Source organism: Myxocyprinus asiaticus, chromosome 45 (assembly GCF_019703515.2).
Source record: "Myxocyprinus asiaticus isolate MX2 ecotype Aquarium Trade chromosome 45, UBuf_Myxa_2, whole genome shotgun sequence".
Classification (NCBI taxonomy): Eukaryota; Metazoa; Chordata; class Actinopteri; order Cypriniformes; family Catostomidae; genus Myxocyprinus; species Myxocyprinus asiaticus.
In genome coordinates, this window is record NC_059388.1 from 1,253,888 (window position 1) to 1,275,320 (window position 21,433).

A 21,433-nucleotide genomic window follows, 5' to 3' on the forward strand; every position below is an offset into this window, starting at 1 on the left:
TTTGGTAATTAATGATTTAATTCCTATAATCAAACAAGCTTAAAGTGGTTAAGGTAACTGTGGTTTTGAGAAAAAAACAAAAACACCATCTCTGCTCTGAGTTTCAAGACATACGCACTAGCTGTGACATCTAGTGACGACACTTGGCGGGCTTTTGGAGCTGCTAGATTAACCGCCAGAACAGCAGAAGAACTTTTAGCTTGCTACCGTGGTGAGTATATCTTTGATAATCTAACATATAACATCATTTTAATAAACTGTTCTACACATATAATATCTACATAATGTTCATTTATAAGGAAGCTAAAATCGTGTGTTGGCTGATATAGCGCTAAATATACTCTTGAGAATTATGGTAGCCAATTTAAAAGCTTACTTAATGAATCGACAGCCTGTCTGCTAATCTTCAACATTTTGAAAAATAAAAAATAAAAATGCTGTTTAATAAGACAAGGCGGTGTAGAGAGTGTTCGACAGGACTCATTTTTGAAATTACCACCAGCCTACAGTGCATCCGGAAAGTATTCACAGCGCTTCACTTTTTCCACATTTTGTTATGTTACAGTCTTATTCCAAAATGGATTAAATTCATTATTTTCCTCAAAATTCTACAAACAATACCCCATAATGACAACGTGAAAGAAGTTTGTTTGAAATCTTTGCAAATTTATTAAAAAAAAAATGAAAATAATCACATGTACATAAGTATTCACAGCCTTTGCCACTCAAAATTGAGCTCAGGTGCATCCTGTTTCCACTGATCATCCTTGAGATGTTTCTACAACTTGATTGGAGTCCACCTGTGGTAAATTCAGTTGATTGGACATGATTTGGAAAGGCACACACCTGTCTATATAAGGTCCCACAGTTAACAGTGCATGTCAGAGCACAAACCGAGCCATGAAGTCCAAGGAATTATCTGTAGACCTTCGAGACAGGATTGTATCGAGGCACAGATCTGGGGAAGGGTACAGAAACATTTCTGCAGCATTGAAGGTCCCAATGAGCACAGTGGCCTCCATCATCCATAAATGGAAGAAGTTTGGAACCACCAGGACTCTTCCTAGAGCTGGCCGCCTGGCCAAACTGAGCGATCGGGGGAGAAGGGCCTTAGTCAGGGAGGTGACCAAGAACCCGATGGTCACTCTGACAGAGCTCCAGCATTTCTCTGTGGAGAGAGGAGAACCTTCCAGAAGAACAACCATCTCGTCAGCACTCCACCAATCAGGCCTGTATGGTAGAGCGGCCAGACGGAAGCCACTCCTCAGTAAAAGGCACATGACAGCCCGCCTGGAGTTTGCCAAAAGGCACCTGAAGGACTCTCAGACCATGAGAAACAAAGATTGAACTCTTTGGCCTGAATGGCAAGCGTCATGTCTGGAGGAAACCAGGCACCACTCATCACCTGGCCAATACCATCCCTACAGTGAAGCATGGTGGTGGCAGCATCATGCTGTGGGGATGTTTTTCAGTGGCAGGAACTGGGAGACTAGTCAGGATCGAGGGAAAGATAAATGCAGCAATGTACAGAGACATCCTTGATGAAAACCTGCTCCAGAGCGCTCTGGACCTCAGACTGGGGTGAAGGTTCATCTTCCAACAGGACAACGACCCTAAGCACACAGCCAAGATAACAAAGGAGTGGCTCAGGGACAACTCTGTGAATGTCCTTGAGTGGCCCAGACTTGAACCCGATTGAACATCTCTGGAGAGATCTGAAAATGGCTGTGCACCGACGCTCCCCATCCAACCTGATGGAGCTTGAGAGGTCCTGCAAAGAAGAACTGCCCAAAAATAGGTGTGCCAAGCTTGTAGCATCATACTCAAAAAGACTTGAGGCTGTAATATGTGCCAAAGGTGCTTCAACAAAGTATTGAGCAAAGGCTGTGAATATTTATGTACATGTGATTTTTTTATTTTTATTTTTTATTTTAATTTTTTTTTATTTATTTTTTTAATACATTTGCAAAGATTTCAAACAAACTTCTTTCACGTTGTCATTATGGGGTATTGTTTGTTGAATTGAGGAAAATAATGAATTTAATCCATTTTGGAATAAGGCTGTAACATAACAAAATGTGGAAAAAGTGAAGCGCTGTGAATACTTTCCGGATGCACTGTATATCAACAAATGTATAGCATTACAATGTAATAATACATTTTGTATATTGTGTAAAGAAAATGTAAAAATTTATGTTTTTGATTAAATTAAAACTCTGAAGGCCATCCACTGACGTTGGTGCCATTATATGACTGGTTTACATGACATCATCCAGCTTGACCGTTACGCTTTCTCCAAAGGTAGAGCCGGTTGGTATCTCCTATCTACACTTATCAGGGGAATTCGGCTATTCAAAATATAACATTCTAATTTAATTCTGCTCAAATGAATGAAATTACTTAAATGAAAATTCCTTCATTTTGCTTAAAGGTGCAGTATGTAACTTTTTCCATGTAATATTCACCTTTTTTTGCCAATGTGTGAATGGCTTGTAACACAACTTAAAAAATGAGCCCTTCCCGACTTCCTAGGTTGCCTATTAAAGCCTGTAGACTGATTTTCATATGAAGGGAGCGGGTCGCTTTTGACAGGAAAATCCAAAGGATGTGATGTTTATGCACACTCCCAAGAGCCTTGCTTCAGTGCTTCTCTTCCGTTATTCAACAGTGACAACAAACTGCAACATTAGGTAACATTATCTTAGAGATGAAATCCAGCAAACGTCCGGCTCTCAGCACAACACCGACTCCTACACAAACTCTGAGGAAGCCAACAAAAAAAAAAAAATGTATCTACTGAATCTCGTCTGGCTAAGCAGGAACGTGATTGTGGTCGAGTGAAAACTAGAGTGAACATCGGCAGGGCATTTGATTCCTGGAGGGACCTTCGTTCGACCCTGAATTGGCGTTCTTCTTATTGGACAGGTAAGCTTACATAACTGCAAAGCATGTGAAATATAGAGCCATAAGGATTGATCTGTGTAATTTTAGCTAACTTGATCTTGCCTGCTAATGCTGATGAATTGCAAGCTACCTTGCTTCGTAACTTTCAAATAATTTCAACGATCTTCTCTTTATACTAAAAGTCAGGTATGCTGATTCACAGTAACTGTCATAAACAATGTTAATCTGTAATTATTCAGCAAGGTAAACTACAACAACACATGAAATGAATGCTAGAAAATGTTCAAGATAATGCAAAATGCTCCATCATTAGTGTAACGTAACTTGGTTATACAGAAAATATAAACATTCTATTATTATAAAACTATAGCGCATCGATATATCAAAATGACAGTTATGATGGAATCACATCAATACTGAATTGTGTCAACATATTTATAATGTACAGTCTCTTTTATAAACAGCTACTGTCATCATCCACCAAATTTAGCTAACAGCTATTGATAAGGCTGGCTAGCTAGCTAACGCCGACATAGGCTATCGTATAAATGCAGTCAATGTATCATGTAAAGAAAAGTGATTACTTCAAACTACAGTCTCGCATAGTCAGACCTATATCCACACTTTGTTTTAGCCCTGTTCCAGTACTGGAGAGTCAAATATAATATACAGTCTCAAAGTTTGTAGTAAAACAATCATAACGGTGTAATTTTAATTATGCTACCTCATCTGTCAGCATGATGCCGGTGAATCACGTTCAGTCTCTTTGTTTTTGTTATGCTCGCTCGCATCCCAATACAGTGTGTGCACGTGCGATCACGAGCAACAGGCTGCAGTTCACTTAACGGCCACCGGTGTCATTAATAACAAGGGTTTCTGAATCTTACATGCTGCACCTTTAAATATTTGTGTGCTCTTACACAAGTGTTAACATTGGATATCATTAAAAACTTTTTACTCTTTTGTCTGAAGTATTTTTGTGTGCTGGTCAGAGATCACAAAGAAACTTTACTCTTTGTATGAATGAACAGTGCACAGGAAATGTTTTGTGCAAGCACACGCATTCTTTGTACGAGAGCAGGTAGATTTCACAAGACAGCAGTGTAGATTTAGGGTTTGGGCAACTTGTACACACAGTAGATGTGCTCTTGCATGACATGTCTTTGCTCTTGACATTTAACAGTATTATAACGCCACAAAGCTACAGTCTATTAAAGGTGCACTCAGAAATTTTTGGAAGACATTAACATTTATGCATTTGACAGACGCTTTTATCCAAAGCGACTTACAGTGCACTTATTACAGGGACAATTCCCCTGGAGCAACCTGGAGTTACGTGCCTTGCTCAAATTCTGTATTGAACCAGCAACCTTCTTATTACCAGTTATGTGCTTTAGCCCACTACGCCACCACCACAAGAATGTTGACGTGGCTTACATTGGCTTACACTGACACCCAATGGCCTGGATACTGAATAATTTAAACACAAGTTTTCGGTTACCAATGACATTGTAGAAATTCACTATGCACAGTAAGCCAGAATTAATTTAATCCATGAATGAAAAAAGTCCAATAACAGGGCAGTTACTGAAATTAAACGAGTATTATTCAGCTGGTCATGTGATGCCAAAATGGCTGCCCCCATGAGGTGCCACTGCTCAATGTAAAATTAAAGAGCTTTTATAAGGTTACTGATTTGACTGAACTCTTCATCTCACGAGTGGTCATGATTTTATACATATGTTTCAAAATTACTATTCATTTCTTTAGAAGTAACACTTTTTACATGAGGAACTAAACTACTGAGTGAACCTTTAAAATGGACTATAATCTGTTAAGCTATTAATTTTCATTTATCTTCACAAAACATTTTTACTGTAACATTTTACTTTTTATCTTTTGATCTTACTTTGTGAATTTACCATCATTCTCTGCGCCTCCCCTGACATGTTTTGGCACCCCCCTGGGTAGTCGCACCCCACAGTTTGAAAACTGTGGCCATATATCATAACCATCAACAAAAAAAGAAAAAGAGCCTCATTCCTGTAGTCTGTCTTTGTCAATTCTTTGATTAAGTCAACAGAAGTCCAGTGATGAAAACTAACATTTTAGAGCTCAGTTTTAATTTTTGCATTTAAGAAAAGCTGAATGGAAATGCTTGATATGCACATAAACTCTCAAAATTTGCTTAAAAGTTTATGCGTTAGGCAGAGGTGGCTTTTCTAGAGTTTTGCATAAGTCAAAATGTGCATTAAGGTGATGGAAACAGTTTATTTTGCAAAAATGATGTGTTTTGACCAAGTGATAGCTTAATGTGACTGGCCAAATGAAAGATCTGGCATTAACACACAATTCTTCATAAATAAACCTTGACATTGGAAAGTGTTTATCCCACAGCTGTTTGTTAAATTGGGTCCTCACAATCTTCCAGAACATGCCGCGGACGCTCCCAGGTATGCTGAGGCTGGTGGTGTATGGGCACATCAGTCATTTCAGCCCTCATTATATAAGATATTACACTCATTATGTGGCATCTCCAGGCAGCATTTAATAAAACGAGGTACAGTTGCTCCAATACTGCAAATAAAACTCTCCCCGAAGCAAGGATGTCAATCAGCTGCTCCATCATGACAAGGCGGGCTTCCTCAAGATAATGTGCATGACATAGTGAATGGAAACATGCAATGATTAGAATTTTCTTTAGTCAAATTTTTATAACTAATTTAAAACAATTTGATGGAAACTCAACAAGTGTAGCTCAATTAATATTAAATCTACAAAAATTGTTGAGAAAAGTATATTAAGATATTTCAAGTCTCTGAACTTCTCTAAGTGGGCATTCAAAAACCTTTATTTGTACACAACCATTTTTATGCACATACGACCCAGATATAAACACATACATTTTTTCTGTGGAGAAAAGCCTTTCAGCCTCAGGGATTGCTCTGTCTGCATTCTCTACTACTCAATGTAGTCAGTGTGCAACAGTGTATGTGATACAATGGATATAAAGCATGCTCTGTAGCATATGTAATGTGCCTGTACAGACCCTGTATGCTTGCTACTATTAACTGACATGCTATCATGGCCTTACAGATATAATTTTGTGAACCAAACCAGACAGATATTGAAGTGCAGAGGACAGACTCAATGACTGCTGAGTAGAACTGTATCAGCAGCGCCTGTGGCAGGTTGAACTTCCTCAACTGGCGAAGGAAGTACCACCTCTGCTGGGCCTTTTTCGCAATGGAGTCAATGTGAGTCTCCCACTTCAGGTCCTGTGAGATGGTAGTGCCCAGGAACCTGAATGACTCCACTGCTGCCACAGTGCTGTTTAGAATGGTGAGGGGGGACAGTGTTGGGGGGTTCCTCCTAAAGTCCACAATCATTTCCACTGTTTTGAGCATGTTCAGCTCAAGGTTGTATTGACTGCACCAGACAGCCAGCTGTTTAACCTCCCTACTGTATGCAGACTCATCGTCATCTCGGATGAGGCCGAGGACAGTGGTGTCGTCTGTAAACTTCAGGAGCTCGACAGAGGGGTCCTTGGCAATGCAGTTGTTGGTGTAGAGGGAGAAGAGTAGTGGGGAGAGCACACATCCATGGGGGGCACCAGTGCTGGTTGTACAGGTGCTGGAAGTGAATTTCCCCTGTCTCACAAGCTGCTGCCTGTCTGTCAGGAAGCTGGTAATCCACTGACAGATAGACATGGGAACAGAGAGTTGGTGTAATTTAGTCCCGAGAATAGCTGGGATGATGGTGTTGAAAGCCGAACTGAAGTCTACAAAAAGGATCCTTGCATATGTCCCTGGTCTGTCCAGATGTTGCAGGATATGATGCAATCCCATGTTGACTGCATCATCCACAGACCTGTTTGCTCGATAAGCAAATTGAAGGGGATCTAGAAAGGGTCCAGTGATGTCCTTCAGGTGGGCCAACACCAGTCTCTCAAATGACTTCATGACCACAGATATCAGGGCGACAGGTCTGTAGTCATTAAGTTCTGTGATTTTTGGTTTCTTTGGGATGGGGATGATAGTGGAATGTTTGAAGCAGCATGGGACTTCACACTGCTCCAGTGATCTATTGAAGATCTGTGTGAAGATGGGGGCCAGCTGGTTAGCACAGGATCTAAGACATGCAGGTAAAATGGCATCTGGGGTCTGTGCTTTCCTTATCCTTTATTTTCACAAGACGCAGCTCACATCATCTTCACAGATCTTAAGTGCCGGTTGAGTAGCAGGAAGGGGAGGAGTGGGGTTGCAGGAGGTGTTGGTGTTTGTGTGAAGTGAAGGTCAGAGTGGGTGTGGGGTGTGAGATTGGACCTTTCAAATCTACAGTAGAACACATTCAGGTCATCAGCCAGTTGTTCGTCCACCACAGGGTTGGGGGTAGGAGTCCTGTAATTCGAAAGTTGTTTCATGCCACTCCACACTGATGCAGGGTCGTTAGCTGAAAACTTGTTTTTCAGCTTCTCAGAGTATCTTCTTTTAGCCACTCTTGATTTCCTTATTTGGTGTGTTCCTGGCCTGATTGTACAAGACTTTATCCCCAACCCTGTAAGCATCCTCTTTGGCCTGACGAAGCTGCCTGAGTTCCACTGTAAACCATGGTTTGTCGTTGTTAAATGTTAAATAAGTTCTAGTAGGAATGCACATATCCTCATAGAAACTGATATATGATGTAACAGTATCTGTGAGCTTGTCCAGGTCTGTGGCTGCAGCCTAAAAAACATGCCAGTCAGTGCAGTCAAAGCAGGCTTATAGTTCCAGCTCTGCTTCGTTGGTCCATCACTTTACAGTCCTTACTACAGGTTTAGCAGATTTTAATTTCTGTCTGTAGGTTAGAAGAAGATAAATCAGACAGTGATCAGATAGTTCCAAAGCTGCTCTAGGAACAGAGCGATATGCATCCTTTATTTTTGTGTAGCAGTGATCCAGTATATTTCTGTCACTGGTTGGGCATGTAATGTGCTGTTTGTATTTAGGCAGTTCACGTGTGAGGTTTGTTTTTAAAATTCCCAAGAATAATTATAACTGAGTCCGGGTATTGTTGTTCCGTGATTTGATCAGCCAGCTGTTGCAGCGCTGTATTCAAACACGCGTTTGGCGATATATATGCACTCACCAGAATAAACGAGGAAAACTCCCGTGGGGAGTAGAAAGGCTTACAGTTAATAAAGAGCGCTTCCAAATTAGGACAGCACATCTTCTTTTACATCTGTACACCAACTTTCATTGATGTAAAAACATGTTCCACCGCCTCTTGTTTTCCCCATTAACTCTGCGATGTGATCCGCTCTGAACAGCTGAAAGCCCAGCAGATGTAACGCGCTGTCCGGAATGGCTTCACTCAGCCAGGTTTCTGTGAAGCACAAGGCAGCAGAGTTTGAAAAGTCCTTGTTTGTGTGGGTGAGGAGATGTAGTTCGTCCGTTTTGTTAGGGAGAGAGTGGAGATTCGCTAGATGAATGCTCGGCAGCGTTGTTCGAAAGCCCTGCCGACGGATTTTGACCAGCATGCCTGCTCGTCTCCCTCGCCTGCATCTCATAGCACGTTTAAACAACACAGCCGTGCCTCTGACTAAAATGTCAAACAAAACATCATACATACATGCAACGTATTTCAGGGTAATCGGCAAGAATGTACCCGTGTCAACAAGGACGGATTAAGAACTGAGAGGCCCATGGGCCGGCACACCATGGAGCCCCACCCCCGCCATGACATGTCACGTGACTTTGTTCACTTTAATGTGCTACAGGACGCTTGCCAGATTTGGTTGGATTTTTCAAATTGACAGAAGAAAAGTCTGGAGCAATGTCTTACACAGCCAGTTATATGTACTTTTTAATTATGAACCGATCCAAAATCATGCGTTTTTAATAGGGATGTGCATGGTATTCAAATATCAAAATCACTATTTGTTTATTCTGCACATGTTTAGAGGTCTTCAACCTTCAACCAGGTTCAGGTCAGTTTTTCAAGTAGCCTATAGAGCATGTTACAGGCTGTTCACACGTGCGTTGAGGCCATGTAAACGCACACTGGATGGATCTTGATCGTTGTGCCACAACTCACTTTTTTCAGCAGTTGCATTTTTTTTAGACACTTTGTTAAGTTTAAAAGAACTTCAATATTTATAAACGCATCCTGAGGCACCTGTGGTCTGTTTCACGATTTGTTGCGCTGCATCAAGCTTTTTCAGCTCAGGTGTCACAAATCAACATTCTGATGAAGTTCAGGTTGCAAAGACGACTTAATGTGATTGTTACACAGGATTCCAGATTGTTTTTCACCTGGCAAAGTTTCAGCACTTGATAAACAGGGAGCCAATGTTTTTCCCACATTTGCTCTGGTGTGCAGACAATAATTACACAAGTTAAATGCTGAATCATTTAAAAATCAAAGCATTCCGAAGAAGTCCAATAATCTGTAGCATTCGTGGCCTCATCGAAACCTGCCCGGGCAGAATTACTAATTTTCCATTTATTAAGAATAGGCCTACTATGTTGCAGGCAGTGACAGAGATTATTTTTGTTTGACTTTAATGTGATTTTATCATCTGAAGATCTATGTATTGTGCTATTTAGGCTCATAGCTCACTGTACACTTTATTCCCTGCTATCGAGAATGTGTTTGACGCATCCATGGCAATAAACCCTCTTTATTCCCGAGTCCCGACAAATAACACAATAACCGTTCGTGAACTCTCGTGGTTAACCAAATATTACAAAAGGTTACCGTGTACATATTTAGGGTATTAAGGCACCTTTCTCTAAAAACTGCACCTTATATTTGTGTTTGGAAGTGTTTTGAAAATCAGACGCTATTTTCTGTAGTTCTGTGCTCTCGCTGCTGTCCTCCAGCATGCATTCAACCGAACAAATGGTATTTTATATAAGGCTGACTTTTGTATGTATTTATAACAGGTATCTCAAAATAAATAAATAGTTGATATAGAGCTTGGGGCCCTTTGGGTTTAGAGGCCCCTGGGCAACAGGCCAATCGGCCTGGTGGTCAATCCGTCCCTGCATGTCAATTGGTTTATTACAAAGAAACCAAAAGAAAAACAGACAGATATGGGTACTTTTTTAAAAAAAATTATTATTAACAATTTTTAATGATTCCTTTCAACAAATTAAACAAACATAACAGAAGATACGGAATCAACTTATAAAAAATTAACCCAGAAATAGTACAGAGCAGATGGCGCAGCTGTAATTACCTAAAGAATTGAGACCTGGGAAACCCAAAATTTTGAACCATATTTTCAAAAGATCTCAACACTCCACTCTTATATAGGTCACCGAGAATATTAATCTCCCTCACAATCCACTCTGACCAGCAGAAAGGGGACTTTTTAATACATAATTTTGGGTTCAGCCATATGCTTGAGGCAACATTTAAATAAATGTCCCAATTAAACACTCTGGACACTTTTGTCCATACTGAGTGCAAATGCGAGATAACGGGTGTAACTTAACTTCTCCGGTTAGTTTGATAGAAAGACTTTGCAATGGCGAAATGGGGGCAAGAACTTCCTGTTCAATACAAAACCAGGGAGGGGCTCTCTCAGGTGGAAGCGACCAATGAGCCAAATGTCTGAGACGAATATATAATAATAAACAAAATCTTGGGTAGGGCTAGCCCACCTTTGTCAGTCGGCCCATGTAATTTACTGAAATGTAATCTGGGATGTTTACCATTCCAAATGAAGGACTTCGCTATGCTATCAAATAGCTTGAAATACAAGAGAGGGGGACATCTATAGGGAGAGATTGTAGCAGGTAGTTAAATTTTGGAATACAATTCATTTTAATAACATTAACCTTCCCAATCATAGATAAATGTAATTAAGCCCATCTACCCACATTGTTCGAAAACCATTTTATTAAAGGATCAAAATTAACTAACTAAATCACACAATTTTGCTGGGAATAAAATGCCCAAATACTTAATGCCCTGTTTGGGCCACTGGAAGGTGCCTGGCTGAAAAGCCATTACCGGGCAGTACGCTGTCAGAGCCAAAGCTTCGGATTTAGACTAATTCACTCTGTATCCTGAGAACTTAGAAAAGGAATGAATAATTCTGTGGAGACAAGGCATAGATCTAGTAGGGTCAGAGACGAATAATAAAATATCATCTGCCTAAAGCAAAAACTTATGCGCCACACCTCCTGCCACCACCCCTGGAAAATCATCCTCCTTTCTTATCGTGGCTGCTAATGGTTCCATTATCATGGCTGCCGGGTGCCCCATCCAGAGTAAAATCATCTGAAACTAATCCATTCGTTTGAACCGCCACTACCGGGTGTCTATAAGTAACTTAATCCATCCAATAAAAGTATTCCTGAACCTGTATATTTCCAAAATCTTAAAAAGATAATCCCATTCTTCCATATCAAATGCTTTTTGGCGACAAGTGAGATGGTAGTGACTGGAGTCTGATCGTTCGCCACTGCCCACATGACATTAATGAATCACCTAATGTTATCAGAAGAGCTGCGGCCCCGAATAAACCCCACATGATCTATATGTATAAGAGATGTCATAACTTTACTTAATCGGTTAACCAGAATTTTTGACAATATTTTAATATCTAGTTGGATCAGAGAAATTGGATGGTAACTCTTACACTCACTTGGATCTTTGTCCTTTTTAAGAATCAGACTGATCCAGGCTTGTGTCATGGTTGGCAGAAGTTTTCCATTCTTTAATGATTCCGTATAAACTTCTAGCAAAAGTGGAGTCAGTTCTGTATCATAAGATCTAAATACTCAGCGGCAAAGCCATCTGGCCCCGGAGCCTTGACTGTAGGCAAGGCCTTAATTACCTTGCCAAGTTTTCACTAAGTTTCTAATACCCTCATTAGTAGACGAAGACATGGAACTATAGAGATTAAGATAGAATTCTTTAAAACCATTATTAATATCAATGGCTGAGGTAAATATTTCACCACCAGCAGATTTCACTGAGGGAATGGTAGAAAAAGACTCTCTCTGTTTTGTATATCTAGCCAGAAGTTTTCCTGCCTTGTCCCCGCCTCAAAGTACGACTGTCTTGCCCTGAATAGCCAAAACTCCACCTTCCGTGACAAAATAGTATTATATCTGTATTTCAATTGGGTAAATTCTCTGAGGCCATCAGACAACATTCGGTGCTTCAGCTCTGCCTCTGCACTTTTAATATTCCCTTCCAACTCCTCGTGCTTTGGATTTTTTGGTGAATGAGGCATACTGTATGATCCGGCCCCTAAGAACTGCCTTAAGTGCCTCCCAAGCCACGCCTACAGAGGATACTGAGGACCAGTTGGTCTCCATATAAACACTGATTTCAGCCTTTAACATTTTTTGGAATTCAGGATTTTGTAAAAGGGATACATTAAAGCACCAACTATATGATTTCTTTTTCTCCATATGTGGCAACACCTCTAAACACACCAGGGCATGATCTGAGACTAAAATTTTTTCAATTGAGCAATCAACAACAGATGAAATGAGGGACTTAGATTTTATATATATATATATATATATATATATATAAAACTATTCTAGGTTAAATCTTATTGACTGATGAAAAAAATGTATAGTCCCTACCAGATGGGTTCAAAAGTCTCCAAATATCTGTAAGACCAAGATTTTTACACATCCTGTGAAGCGTCAGTGTTGCTCAACTTTTGCTTCACTATGGTTAATCTTTTGAGTCCATCAATAGATTAAAGTCTCCTCCCAATATTATATCATGAGGGGTGCCAGCAGCTCGCAACATCCCTTCAAGATCTGTAAAAAAGCCCTGATCATCGACGTTTGGTGCGTAAACATTAGCCAAAATCAACCTTTGCACCTGAATTTCTGCTAAAACAATAATGATTCTTCCTAATTTATTTTATTTACTCCCCTGCTCTTACTTGAGCCAGCACTAAAGAAAACATGTCCACCCCATATCTTCCCAAATTTTAGCTTCCTATGGGGAAAGATGCGTTTCTTGAAGAAACACTATATCATATTTCTTACGCTTAAGAAAAGAAATAACCTTCCTTCTCTTTATGGGGTGCCCCAACCCATTCAAATTCCACGTGGAGAGAGACAATCCACTCATATTAACATTTGACATATGAGAAAAAATAGATTGTGTGTCAAAAATAAAATTATACAGACCACAATCCAACATTAGTGTAATAATCAAACCCCGAACTTCCCCAAGAACCAAACAAACAGAAAAAAGAAAAACGTGCACATTAACCCCACGCATGACAGCGCCAACTGCCGTCCATCCCTCCAAACTCAAACAGTCCATGTACGCCTATGAGAGTACCCGCGACAACTTTGCCATTGGATTGATCAAGTCCGGTGTTTCTATACAAATTTTGTGAGACAGAATTACACAACAAAAGATAATCTATAAAACAAACTCCAGCCAATAGGTGGAATAAACACAAATAGCATGTAGATTCATCCACAAAACTGTCCCGCTGCTAGGCGGAATCAACACAAAAAGAAAAAAAAAGGTGTTCAGTTTCCTCGAACAGTCGAACGAATGTTCAGTGAGCTGGCCCACTCGGCTGCTACATGAGTGCAAAAAATGACCTTATCACTCCAATGTCTTGCAAGAAATACTCCACAAAACAAACTCCAGCCAATAGGAGGCATAAGCACACAGAGCATGCAGATTCATCCACAACACTGTCCCGAAGGAGTGTTACTCCACAAACCAAACTCCAGCCGCTAGGTGGACCCAGCACAAAAAGAAACAAAAAAGGCGCTCAGTTTCCTCAAACAGTCAAGTGAATGTTCAGTGAGATAGGCCCACTCAGCTGCAATGTGAGTACCACAAAATAACTTACTCACTCCATTGACTTTATGAAGGACATCGCTTGCTGTGGGCATGTGAATGTTTTACAGCTGTCCTTAGCATCTATTCTCAATTTGGTCGGGAATATCAGTGCAAAAGTGACTTTCCGTTGATGTAAGGGTTTCTTGCATTCCTTGAATCGATCACGTTTCTCTCTTGTCGAATTCACAAATCTGGGAACAAGAAAATGCTGTGGTTCTTCCAAAAAAGCCTTCCTTTACTCCTCGCCACGCGTAACACAAGATCTTTATCGGATGATCTCAGAAATTTGGCCAGAATTGATCAGGCCTGTCTCCCTCAGTGGAAGAACCTGTGAGCTTGCTCAATTTCCAACTTATGGCCTGTTATGTCAAGCTGATTCGAAAAGAGCCCGTCCAGGAATTTTACCATATCCTGACCCTCTTCGGCCCCAGGAATTCCGGCGATTCGGATGTTATTCCACCGGCTACGGTTCTCCATGTCCTCCAACTTCTCCCAGACATGCTCCAAATCCACCTTGGTCGCTAGTGGATTAGCAGATAATTACCTCTCCAATGACTCCAGATAATTGATCCATTTTTCGACATCCCCCACTCTTGTAACCACCTCAGAGAATTTCGTCTCCATGGCAGTGATCGATCGACATATTACAGCAAGATCCTCCAAGTCAGCAATGACCTTCATCAACATTGCCAACATGTTCAACATCTCTTGCCGAATTTCCCTAATTTCTCTGACCAAATCAACACCCTGGCTCGGGGCCTTCTCGGGGGTGTCAGCTTGAGCATGTAAGTGTCTTTTAATGTCTCTAGAGCCAGAGAGTTTTTAATTCTTTGACAAATTGTCTTCCTAGAACAGTTATGGAATAGAGTGTATCGAATCTCACCGGTTTATGTCATTAATAGTGTTAAAACAGGCAAAGTGCACAGAGCTCGCCATTCACACGTCTGAACCTCGCATGGCATCATGTGACACTGTATAGCACTTTTCATACAAACAGAATGTAACACAAAGTGCTTTACACATAAAAATACCAATTCCCCACCCTCGACACAGAAAGCATTAAACAATATTATAAATAAAATGTTATAAATAAAGAGACTCAATAAAAAAAGGGAGTAAGGAACTGGGAGGTAAAATTCAATTAAAAGCCAGATTAAAAAGGAAGGTCTTAAGTTTGGTTTTAAAAATATCAACATTCTCTGCTGCCTTCAGGTCTTCAGGAAGGCTGTTCCACAGACATGGGCCATAATAATTACCATTAACCATTAGGGAACATTCTGTATAAGTTATTTTTAGGTTGTCTAAAAAAATAAAAACTCCCTGCAACATACTGGGAAAGTTATTTTATGGTTGCAAATATAAAACCTAATAAGAATGTTCCAAGAACTTTATTATTTGGTTCCCAAAAAAATTACCAAATGGGAACCAAATACTAACGTTAGGGGAACATTCTGTGTTTGCTAGTTAATGATCACAAATTTTATGTTGCCTGTGCAGGATGTTTTGGATTTAAAGGCAGCTTTATTGATCACATATACAAAAAGTAGATTATTTAGGCTATTGTTTTAAAGGGTTAGTTCACCCAAAAATGAAAATTCTCTCATTATTTACTCACCCTCATGCCATCCCAGATGTGTATGACATTCTATTTCCAATCTCTTTATTGTGGTATTTAACACAGATCAGCAAACACATGGAAGAAATCAGTATACAAAGAATGTCCTAATTTTATACATATTAACCCCAGCCCTCACCACACAAAAACAAAAACCTTAACAAACTAAGGGGTAACACTTTATTTTGATGGTCCCAAATAGATATTTAACTGACTATAAGTGACTTATCAACTGGTTTGCTATAGCTAGTAAACAGTGTTTCAACAAACATTCAGTAGACTTTCAATAGACTGTTTAACAGCAGCAAAATAACAGCTTATCGACTGACTTGCTATAGGTAGTGAACAGTGTTTCAACAAACACTCAGTAGACTTTCAATAGCCTGTATATAGATCTTTATTAATGACCTTTTAATGAACTGATGTTCTCAACAATAATGTAAGTAGGTCATTAATAGAGATCTATGTACAGGCTACTGAGTGTCTACTGAATGTTTGTTGAAACACTGTTTACTAGCTATAGCAAGCCAGTTGATGAGTCACTTATAGTCAGTTAAATATCTATTTGGGACCATCAAAATAAAGTGTTACCAACTAAGGCATGAAAAAAGGAAGAGAGACGTATGAATGAATTAGTGCCTAGTATATATCAGTCATTATCCAGAACTATCAGGCTCTAGTAAGCTTTTAATAAAGTTCATGAAGGGATCCCAGGTGCTATAAAAGGATTTGAGAGATCCTAGGAGCATACATAAATCTAGAAGAATTAAGATGTAAGCGAAAATGTTTTAGATCCATCTGTCATGCATTGGAGAAGAAGAGTAGTAAAAGCAACAACCTGACCAGTGGAGACAGTAAAACAATTTCTGCTTTTTTCAGTGTGTCAAATACATTGGACCAAAAGGTTAACAATCAATGTCAACAATGATTACAAGCATCACTCTAAAAATGTAGCTAATTGAACGTTTGTCAGATGGGCTCTATAGAGCACCTTACATTATAGCATGCCGTGTCTAGCACAAATTGAGGAAGAATGCACCCAGTTTATAATATGACACCACTGATCATCAGAAATGAGTGTACAAAGGTCCCTTTCCCAAATTTCCTTTAAAGGTCCTGTCAGATCAGTATTCATAGTGCTAATTAAATCGTAAATTACTGAGTTAAGATGTTTATGGTTATTTTCAGTCTAGTCTGAAAAATGCTAAATAGATGACTATTGGGTAGATTAAACAGCTGACAGAGACGAAAAGGACAAAAACACCCCTTCTTCGTACAAATCTTTAATTGCGAGAAGACCGTTGCATGCCCAAATACGGTATGCGGAGTGAAATTATTTTTTTTAAATTTAAAATAGGCATATGTACGGAAGCTCTATGCAGTCTGAAAGATTTCCTAAACTGGGTCCAAATTCTAAGTGAGCTTAAAACTACTGGATTCGACAGAATTCTGTTGACCACTAGAGGGAGCAAGGAACTTCTAATCCAGTAGTTTCAAGCTCACTTAGAATTTGAAACACCAGCAACTCGAGGTAGTTGATATGCCAATGCAGTCGAGGTCCTGTCCAGGAGCCCGAGGCTGCATGCCCTTTGCAAACGGCGCCCCAGCCTGACTTGGACGCGTCTGTTGTGACAACGACATACCTGGACACTTGTTCTACGGGAACCCCTGCCTGTAGAAATGCAAGGTCCGTCCAAGGGCTGAACGTGCGGCGACAGACCGGTGTGATAGCCACGCGATGCATACCACGGTGCCATGCTCATCTTGGGACTCGAGTCCGAAGCAAGTGCTGAAGCGGTCTCATATGCATCAACCCAAGTGGCGTAACCACTGCTGAGGACGCCATATGCCCCAGGAGCCTCTGAAATTGTTTCAGCGGTACCGCTGTTCTTCCTCTGAATGACTTCAGGCAATTCAGCACCGACTGAGCACGCTCACTCATGAGGCTTGCCGTCATAGTGACTGAGTCCAACTCCATCCCGAGAAAAGAGACGCTCTGCACCAGGGAGAGCTTGTTCTTCACTTGACCTGAAGCCCCAATCTGTGTGCACACAATAAATCTTGAGAATGAGGTAGAATCAGCCAGTAGAATCAGCCAGTTGTCAAGATAATTGAGGATGCGGATGCTCTCTTCATTTAGCGGGGCAAGAGCTGCCTCTGCGACTTTCATAAAGACACGAGGTGTCAGGGACAGACCGAAGGGGAGGACCTTGTTCTGGTATGCCTGACCCTTGAAGGCAAACCAAAGGAATGGTCTGTGTCGAGGCAAAATCAAGACATGAAAGTATGTGTCCTTCAGGCCTACTGCCGCGAACCAATCTTGATGCTGGACGCATGACAGAATGCGTTCTGCGTCAGCATTTTGAATGGGAGCTTGTGCAGGGCCCGATTCAAAGCTCGCAGGTCTAAGATTGGCCGCAACCCACCGCCTTTTTTCTGTACGATGAATTAGGGGCTGTAAAACCCTTTCTTCATCTCGGCTGGAGGAACAGGCTCTATCACATCCTTCTCTAGAAGGATTGCGATTTCTGCATGCAGAACAGTGGTGTCCTTGCCTGCCTCCTGACAAGCCAGCTCTGAGCCCAGGAACCAGTCATCCAGCCACGAATGCTCAGGGCAGGGTGGAGGGTTCCACTCCAGCCCGACGCTCATGGCAGCCTGGGAAAGCATAGCCATCAGCTCCGCATTGGCCTCTGACTGGGCGATCGCACCAGACTGTGGGAGCCCGGCCGAGTTCTCAGCGTCAGACTGCAAAAGCCAGCTCCCTGATGCTGTGATCGATACCTCATTCTCATCTCGAGCCCCGAATGAGACATTAAGCCCACCCTGGGGCGAGCCGTCTGACTCATCCATGAACTCAACCGGTGGAAACGAGCATGCTGGAGAATGGGAGGTCCGTGGGGATTCACCTGGCGGAAATGCTCCCATTAAAGCCCCCAAATCGCAACGTCGCCATGGTCATGTTCTCGCAGTGAGAACATGAACCATCCACGAACGCTGTCTCAGCATGACTATGACCCATACACGTGAGACAGCGATCATGGCCATCAGAGGAAGATAGATACCGACCGCACCCAGGAACTGCACATAAACGGAAAGGCATCTTTAAAAAGACGCTCTCCATCAGTGCTTATGCTTTTAGAGAAAATAAACTCTTTTAGTGTGGCTGCTGAAGCGTCCAGGGGCGTTCTCTGCACTTATCTGTGAGAGAAGGGAGAACCCGCTGTAATGCGGCGAATATCCAACAGCCTTTTTATACACTGTTAGTGGTGAATGGAACGCCAGTGGATTAGTCAACACTGATCGGCTCCGAAGAACGAATCTGAATTAATGGATGCAAGCCCTCTACTTTTATACCCATATGTCCGGGGGAGTGGCATGCAAATTTCACTCGCCAATTCTCATTAGCCTTTTCTCAAATATCAGAGGCGATTGGGGCTCCCAATTTCGACCCCTAGTGACACTACATCAACACAACATTGAGTGAGTGACAGACAGGGAACTAGGCTTTAGGAACTGTTTTTTTTTATCATACAGGTCTGGCTGAAAACGTTGAGTAGTTATTTTAATTCCCAACTCAAAAAATTTTGAATACTATCTGAAATTAAAGATAAGGAAGGCAGATTTATTATAGTTAAGGGCAAACTAGATCAGAAAGAGGTGACGTTGTTTAATATTTATGCCCTGCCAGGGAGTAACAAAAATGTTTTTAGATAGGCTTTTCAAAAGATTGCCACAGACACATACAGAACTTTAATATGCGGTGGTGATTTAAATATTTATCTCCAACCTAAGCTGGACCTTTCAATTGCAAAAATAAGGAGTAACCCCACAAGCCTCAGTGGTTCAGAAATTGCTTAAAGAGTTATGGTTAATTGATTTCTGGAGGGACTTACACCCCTCATGTAAACAATATACATATTATTCGGCCCCTCTGTATACTCCAGGATAGACTATTTTTTTTATGCTGAAATCAGACCAACATTGCATTATAAGTTGTGACACAGGCGTGAGAGATGTATCAGACCATGCAGTGGTTTATCTTAAATTTCATCTAGATAATCCACCAAAAAATAGTTTATGGCACCTAAATAAAGGCATTTTAAATGATATGGCAGTGCAAGAATAGGTGAAAAAAGACCTTTGTCTATATTTGAAGGATGACAATGGAGAAGATCCACCGCACATATTATGGGATGCCTTTAAGGCTATTATACTTGGAAAACTCATAGCACTGACTTCATTTTGGAAAAAGGTGAAACAACTAAAGTTACAGGATCTGCAGGAAAATGTCAAATATCTAGAATGTCAACACAGACAGAAAAACGACTCACAAATATTGAACCAAATCAAGAGTTAAAGAAGAGCTTAACAAAATATATCAGGAGGAAGTTGAGAAAAAGGCCAAATTTTCCAAGCAGAGGTTTTATGAGACAGGCTCCAGAGCCATAAAACTCTTAGCCTGGTGCTTGTGTAAACAAAAAAACAGAGAAAATGGTGAGTAAAATTAAAAGCCCAGTTACAGGGAATATAAGTAGTAATATAAAGGATATTCAAAATTCATTTGAATACTATTACTATTACTATAACTCTCTACTCTCAATCTTTGCACATAGATACACTGTCAATTAATACATTTCTTGACTCTCTAGATCTGCCTTTAATTGGAGAATATCAAAACAAAATTTTGACAGCAGAAGTAACACCAGATGAACTAGATAAAGCTATTTCACAGTTAAAGACAAATAAATCTCCAGGAACGGATGGCTTCCCATTAGCTGGTATAAAACATTTCGACATGAATTAGCACCTTTACTCCTAAGATCTTTTAATCATACATTAAAAGAGGGAGAAGCCCCACAATCCTGGAGAGAAGCCATCATATCTGTGATACCCAAACAAGGAAAGGATAGTAAAGAATGTAGTTCATACAGGCCCATCTCAGTCCTAAATGTGGATTACAAAATATATGCTTCAATTTTAGCAAAGAGATTGGAAACTATCCTGACTGAATTAATTGATTTGGACCAGACAGGGTTCATCCAAGGTAGAAAGACAGAGGATATTATTAAGCGTACACTTCGTGTTGTGAGCCAAATAATGCAAAACAAAACTAGCGCAGTCCTTCTTAGTTTAGATGTGGAAAAGGCATTTGATTCAGTGGGATGGGATACCTTCATCAAGTATTTGTCATGGAGAAACTCATGGAGGCAGAGGGATGGACTCAATCTTGGGGTTTATTGACAGAGGGAATGGATAAGAGGTGTAACAAACAGGTGAGGCAATCCAGACACAGGTATGACACGAACAGCAGGTGAGTAAACTCCAAACAGGGAAATATAACAATATGCAGATGAAGGGAAAACTCACAAAGTCTTTTGGTCTTTACAGGAAACATAAACGAAACAAGAGAATCCAAACACTGGGGAACAAACTGAGGATAACCTAACACTAAACTCTGATGAGGTGAACAATAACAGGTAAGTATATAATTACAGGTAAGTCTAGACAAACTAGGGAGTCCGTAGTCTCCGGGGAAACACTGACAATGACAACAGACAATGATTGTGAGTGAGAGTGGGATTCTTATGCAGTCCTTGATTAGACAGTGATGAAGTGCAGGTGTGTGTGATCAACTCAGGGGAGAGTGAGCGCTGTGTGGAGTGAGGGAGAGGGAGCAGAGTGTGGTGTGAGAGAGGGTGTCCGGTGGATCCGTGACAGTATTAAGCAAATTTGGGTTTAAAATAAAATGTATCCAATGTATCAGATCATTATATTCAGCACCTACAGCAAGACTTAAAATAAATGGTTATTTGTACCAGAATATTTCATTAGAAAGAGGTACCAGACAGGGCTGTCCACTATCCCCATCCTTATTTGTGCTATTTATAGAGCCACTTGCCCAAACGATTAGGGAAAACATAGAAATTAATAGGTATAAAAATTCAAGGGGAGGAACAGAAGATCTCCCTTTATGCTGATGACATAATTCTATATCTAGCTGACCCAGGGCATAGTATTGTACATTTAACGTCTACACTTGAGTCTTTTGGGGCCCTCTCTGGTTATGCGGTGAATATCCAG